This window comes from Rhinopithecus bieti, unplaced genomic scaffold, assembly GCF_001698545.2.
Source record: "Rhinopithecus bieti isolate Rb0 unplaced genomic scaffold, ASM169854v2 scaffold_55, whole genome shotgun sequence".
NCBI lineage: Eukaryota > Metazoa > Chordata > Mammalia > Primates > Cercopithecidae > Rhinopithecus > Rhinopithecus bieti.
In genome coordinates this window covers 315,339-322,256 of record NW_016803114.1, presented here as the reverse complement: position 1 = coordinate 322,256, position 6,918 = coordinate 315,339, and positions in this window count along the sequence as shown.

The following is a 6,918-nucleotide window of genomic DNA, read 5'->3' as shown; positions in this document are numbered from 1 at the left end:
TTTGTATTTTTAGTAGAGATGGGGTTTCACCATGTTAGCCAGGATGGTCTCCATCTCCTGATCTTGTGATCCACCCACCTCGGCCTCCCAAAGTGCTGGGATTACAGGCATGAGCTACCGCGCCTGGCCCTGACTTTCTTCTTTTTTAAAAAAATGTTTTAGCTGTTCTAGTTCCTTTACTTTCCCATGTAAATTTTAGAATAATCTTCTCTACATTAAAAAAAAAAAATTGCTAGAATTTTGACAGGAATTGCATTAAAATGACATCAAATTTAGGAGAATTGACATCTATGATGGTTAATATTAGGTATGAACTTGATTGGACCAAAGGATGCCTAGATGGCTGGTGAAGTATTGCTTTTGGGTGTGTCTGTGGGGGTGTTGCCAGAGGAGACTGACATTTGAATTAGTGGCCTGGGAGAGGGGAAGACCCACCTTCAGAGTGGATGGGAACCATGTTATCTGCTGCCAGCGGCTGGAACAAAGACAGAAGAAGGGGGATGAGTAGCTCGCTTGCTGAGTCTGCTTGGGCTCTCTCTCTCCCGCTATGGGGTGTTGGATGCTTTACTTCCTCTCCTCCTGACCTTGGACATCAGACTCAAACTTTGGACTCTAAGACTTGCACCAGCAAGTGCCTCATTATAACCCTCCAGCATGAATGTCAACACAGACCTTAACTCTCATAAGAAACATGTACAATCTATTCTCTCTAAAGCCTGCTACTTGGACGCATCATCTCCCTGGTAAAACCTAGGTCTCCACAACCGCTTATTGTAATCCAGATATTCCATTCTATTGACAAAAACTTTTTCAACCAATTGCTATTCAGAATATGTTTAAATCTACCTATGACCTGGAACACCCAGCCACTGCCACCAACCCTCTCTCCACGACCTCTCTTCAAGTTGTCCCGCCTTACCAAATTGAACCAATGCAAATCTTACATATGTTAATTAATGTATTATGTTTTTCTAAAATGTATAAAAGCAAACTGTTCCCCAGCCACCTTGGGGACATGTCGTCAGGACCTCCTGAGGCTGGGTCATAGGTGCATCCTTAACCTTGGCAAAATAAACTTTCTAAATTGAGACTTGTCTCAGATATTTTGGTTTAAAACCTACTCATTGAGAATCCTAAATCTGAAAGCCCCCAATCTGAAATGCTCCAATGGCCATTTCCTTCGAGTGTCATGCTGGTGCTCAAAAAATTTCAGATTTTGAAGCATATTGGATTTTGGATTTTTGGATTATGGATTAGAGATAGTCAACCTATATACAGTGTTATTCTCCCCCATCACTAACATGTAAAAGTTAGAGGTTGTTCAGTGATTACATCTTTTAAAAATTACAATAAAATATTATAAATTCAGTCTCATATTTTGGAATTTGTAATAATGGAGAAATTGCACAAGTATTATTGTAATTTTATTTCATCTTCTCTATTGTATTTATGGGATTCTATGTTAAGATATTATTTGTACTTGTAAAACTTTTTGTTGAAGGAAATACACAGGCAGAAATAGGCACAGATTGTAATGTATAGCTGAATGAATCTGTTACAGTGGTAATTAGGCATGAGCTGGACAGGAGAGGGCTTCCCTTACCCACCAGGAATGTCAGGCAACCATCAGGTGATGGTCTGGCAGTTGTCACATCACCTCTCTAAAAATAATAATTGGTTGAAGGCACCAGGGAGAGGCAATTTCCCAATGGATAAAAAGACTTGGTAATCAGCAACTTCCAATAAAATCTCAGGAATTGGGTGAGTGGGCTTGAGTAAGTGCATTGAAAGGTAAAATGGCAGACTTTTTTTTTTTTTTTTTTGAGACGGAGTCTCGCTCTGCCGCCCAGGCTGGAGTGCAGTGGCCAGATCTCAGTTCACTGCAAGCTCCGCCTCCCGGGTTCACGCCATTCTCCTGCCTCAGCCTCCGGAGTAGCTGGGACTACAGGCGCCCGCCACCTCGCCCAGCTAGTTTTTTGTATTTTTTTAGTAGAGACGGGTTTCACCGTATTAGCCAGGATGGTCTCGATCTCCTGACCTCGTGATCCGCCCGTCTCGGCCTCCCAAAGTGCTGGGATTACAGGCTTGAGCCACCGCGCCCGGCCTAAAATGGCAGACTTTAACTGGTTATGTAACCTTCCGGGGGCATTCCACCGGAAAAGGGAAAAAAGCCTCAGGTGGCCATGCGTACAACTTCTTAAACACACTGCACCTGCTCATCTCTCAAGTGCAAGGACAGCAACATGCATGTGGGCTGCCCACTCTAAGGGAAGAATCATGAAGAAAGGAACACAAGACACCAGAAACATACCAACATATAAAACCCCAAGTCAAAAGGCCAAACACCACATTTGACCTCCACAGTAATTGCTTGGGTCTCTTCCAAATGTACTTTCTTTTCTTTCCTGCTCTAAAGCTTTAAAATAAACTTCTACTCCTGCTCTGAAACTTGCTTCAGTCTCTTTTTCTGCCTTATGCCCCTCAGTTGAATTCTTTCTGCCGAGGAGGCAAGAATTGAGGTTGCTGCAGACCCGTATCTATTTGCCACCAGTAACTCAGATATTCACCACCCCTAACAAATTTTACAAAGTGAACACTAAATTTTTATTTCATTTACTAAATGATTTCTTTATATTGTAAATTAAGGGTGAAGCAGAATCGCAGGTGTAATGTTTCAAATTTGATACAATGGCTGTATCAGATACAAACCATTTCTTATTGCCTCACTCAATTCCTGCTAAGGATCTTCACCAGAGAATAACAGGGCCTAGATTCATTATAGTATTTTGCAGTTTACTAAACACTTCTATGTACCTTATCTCAGTCAATTCTCATAACAATTTTCTGAGGTAGGGATTATTACATAATTTCAGAAAGGAGGAAAGGAGTCTTTAGAAAGGCTCAGAGTGGTAAAGCAAATCCTTAGGGTCACAGAGTCTATCAGTCACAAATCTCAGACTTGAAACAAGGACTTTAGAGTCCGTGTCTTTTACTGACTCTCCTAGGCACACTCCTTTCTACATGGCGCATGCTGTGGCTGTGAGATACTGCCCAGATACCCTCAAGGAATGAAGTACTTATCCCACAACTGCAGGGAGTGCTGCTGGCAGAAAGCCCTCAGTTTCATCTACTTCTGGGACTGACTTGGCTGAAGAGAGAAACATCACCCAATGCTATGTCCTTTTCCTGGGACAGTCACATCCAGTGACTCATCGATGAGCAAAGTCCCCCTCAGGAAAACTCAGAATGGTCATTTCAACTTCAGAACCTCCCACAGGGCTAGCTGAGGCTTCCACTAGACTGCGTGGCAGCATAGCTCCCCTCTGCCCAATGGTGATTCCTCTCTTCTCTTCCACAGGTGTTGATTCTAAGAGGATACCCTAATACATCTCCCTTGCACTAATCTCCAATATTATCTTGACACCCCCAAATGTACTATCACATTCGATAGCATGAAAAATATCACACTATGCATTTGAAAGTTCTGTGTAGAATTTCATTATTTCATTGATTAGCAGATTTTTTTTTTTTTTTTTTTTGAGACAGAGTCTCCCTTTGTCACCCAGGCTGGAGTACAGTAGTGCAATCTTGGCTCACTGTAGCCTTGACTTCTTAGGCTCAAGTGATCCTTCTGCCTCAGTGTCCTGAGTAGCTAGGACTACAGGTGCATACCACCATGCCCAGCTAATTTGATTGTTTTATATTTATTTCTCATTTTTTAGAGGTGGGGGTCTCACTATGTTGTCCAGGCTAGCCTGGCCTCAGGTGATCATCCCACTTTGGCCATCCAAAGTGTTGGGATTACAGGCATGAGCCACCATGTTCGTCCAGGAATTCCATTTTAATACCATGGTCAAACACATAGAAATGAAGTTTGTAAACATATACTAAGGCTTAGATTTGAATATGGATAGATATCCTCAGTGTAAGGACTATGGGAGTTGAAAATAATCTCACCTATTATTTTCAGGTGAGATTTGGGGATTAAATAAAAAGTGCAAAGTGAGTTTGTCTCTGATATTGTTTGCCAATATTATCCCACTCTGTCCAATCTTAGCAAGCTCATTCAGGTTCATGACAGAGGTAGCTGAAATCAAGAACTTAATTCTGACATCTGGAAATCTTAGCGGAGGGGGCTGGGAGATGAAGAGAAAAATATAGGTGCCTTCTACTGCGGGTGTATTTAGTTTATCAAAAGGTTGTGGATAGGAATAGATGGCCTCAGCCTCAGAAGGGGAGGTAGGCTGCTATGGTGAGGGTCTGGGTTCAGAAACAAATTGTATTTCACGTCCCAGTTCTATCACTTATTTGCTATAGGACTTTCAACAAATTGCCTAATGTAATCCAGCTTCATCTGTAATATGTAAGGTCCATGAGGGCAGGGACCATATCTGTGCTGTTTATCATCATACCAAGTGCTTAACAAACCTGGCATTGTGGCATTCAGGGCCAAATCAAATACTTGTTGAAGGAATCTGTTAAAAAATGAGCAGCCTTTGACATTTAGAAGGTTGTCTGGTACTCACGGCTATGCCATGATATTTTCCTATTAAGACATAAATAATTTCACAGAATACTACACTCAGACAAAATTACTCTGAAACCATGATAAAATGAGGCAAAGCAAGGTCACTTCATAATTTTGTTTAAGCACAGACCAAAACAAGTTCACTATGCCACCTGCAAAATACCAAGCATTTCCTTTCTTCACCAAAATGAGTGACTGCTACTTCTTTGCTAATTGCAGCTTTATTCTCCTGCTTCCCTTTGTGTAAATGAGATTTACTGAGACATCCAATCACAGAATTGCTCCTGCTTTCTGATAGCTTCCAATTCATAGAAAAACCCCTATTTTCTTAGGGCCTCCCTGAAAACATCCTCCTAAAGCCCCAATCCTATGATAGGTTTGTTCTAAACACCCTCTTACTGAGATATCCAAATGGTCTCCATGGTGTGTGTCTGGGCTCACTTCAAAAAATAATAAATAGACACAAGCTGCTTAACTATAGCTGTGTTCCTCATGGTGTTTGGTTGAGGGCATAGGCAATGTGAACAGAAACAATGGGGAGAAAAACACTGTCTCTTCAGAGTTGTTGTGGGTATTAAATGGATAATTAATTTAACAACATTTATTGAGGGTCTGTTTTTGTCAGCTACTGTGCTACATACGGGAATACCAAGAACAAGACCCGAATTGCTCTACAAGGTTTTGAAACTGCAGGACATGCAGAGTAGAAAATTTATGATCCAATTCAAAGCATTATTATAGAGGCATATACCTTCTATAAAGGTTTTATCACAGAACCATATATAGAGAAGGAGCATGTAACTCCTCTGGCCCTTAGGGACAGAGGGATTTAGAAGAGACGATGTATGGTGGACAGGATAATGGCTCTGCAAAGATATCCTATTCCCTGAAATCTGTGAATATATTACCTAACACGGCAAATAAACTTTACAGATGTGATTAAATTTCTTAAGATGGGGCGATTATTCTGGATTATCTGGTTGGGCCCAGTGAAATCACAAGTGTCCTTGCAAGAGGGAGGCAAGGGGGTGAGAAAAGGAGACCTGACTGCTAAATGATGTGGGACCACAAGCCAAGGAATGTGGGCAGCGTGCAGAAGTTGGAAAGGGCCAGGGAATGGATTTTCCTTCACTCACATCCGTGTGAAGGGACCACCAAACAGGCTTTGTGAGCAACAAGGCTGCACCTGGGTACAGGCGGGCTGAGTTAGAAAAGAGAGTCAGCAAAGGAAGATGGGGTGGGGCCATTTTATAGGATTACAGTCAAAGGGGGTTATTCTATGGCGGGCAGGGGCGGGTGTCACAAGGTGCTCAGTTGGGGAGCCTTTGAGCCAGGATGAGCCAGGAAAGAAATTTCACAAGGTAATGTCATCAGTTAAGGCAAGGACAGGCCATTTTCACTTCTTTTGTGATTCTTCAGTTACTTCAGGCCATCTGGATGTATACATGTAGGTCACAGGGGATATGATGGCTTAGCTTGGGCTCAGAGGCCTGACATTCCTGTCTTCTTATATTAATAAGACAAATAAAACAAAATAGTGTTGAAGTGTTGGGGTGGCAAAATTTGGGGGGTGGTATGGAGAGATAATGGGTGATGTTTCTCAGGGCTGCTTCAAGCGGGATTAGGGGCAACGTGGGAACCTAGAGTGGGAGAGATTAAGCTGAAGGAAGATTTCATGGTAAGGGGCAATATTGTGGGATTGTTAAAAGGAGCATTTGTCATATAGAATGATTGTTGATGACCTGGATGCAGTTTTGTATGAATTGGGAAACTAAATGGAAGACACAAGGTCCAAATTAAGAGAAGGAGAAAACAGGTATTAAATGACTAAGAATTGGGAGGACCCAGGGCATCCAATTGGAGAGTGCTCAAGGGGTTCAGCATAGCCCTGCCAGCAAAGATTATTTATTTACTCTAAGAGGGAGTTAAGAATGGCAGTTTGGGGTAGCACCAGGAGATATCAGCTGTGATGGCTTGGAGAAACAGTGTAAACTGGCAGTGTAAACAAGAGCAGGGCATTTATGAGTAGTTGAGAAATGGTGAATAAGAGTATGACTAGAGAGAAGATAGCAGGGATGACAAGTTTTTTGGGGTGCAGTCCAAGTTGGTCTGGTGTCTGGAATGAGATTGGCGCCTAATAAAAGAAGCATCTATACAGAAGCTCAAATGGGCTGTACCCTGTAGCATTCTGAGGACAGACACGAATTCTGAGAAGGGCAAGAGGTAAAAGTATTGTCCAGTCCTTTTAAGTTGGTGGTTGAGCTTGGTGAGCTTGGTGAGCTTGGTGAGGTGTGTTTTAAAAGACCATTAGTCCGTTCTACCTTTCCTGAAGATTGAGGACGGTAAGGGATATAAAGGTTTCACTGAATACCTAGAGCCTGAAAACTGCT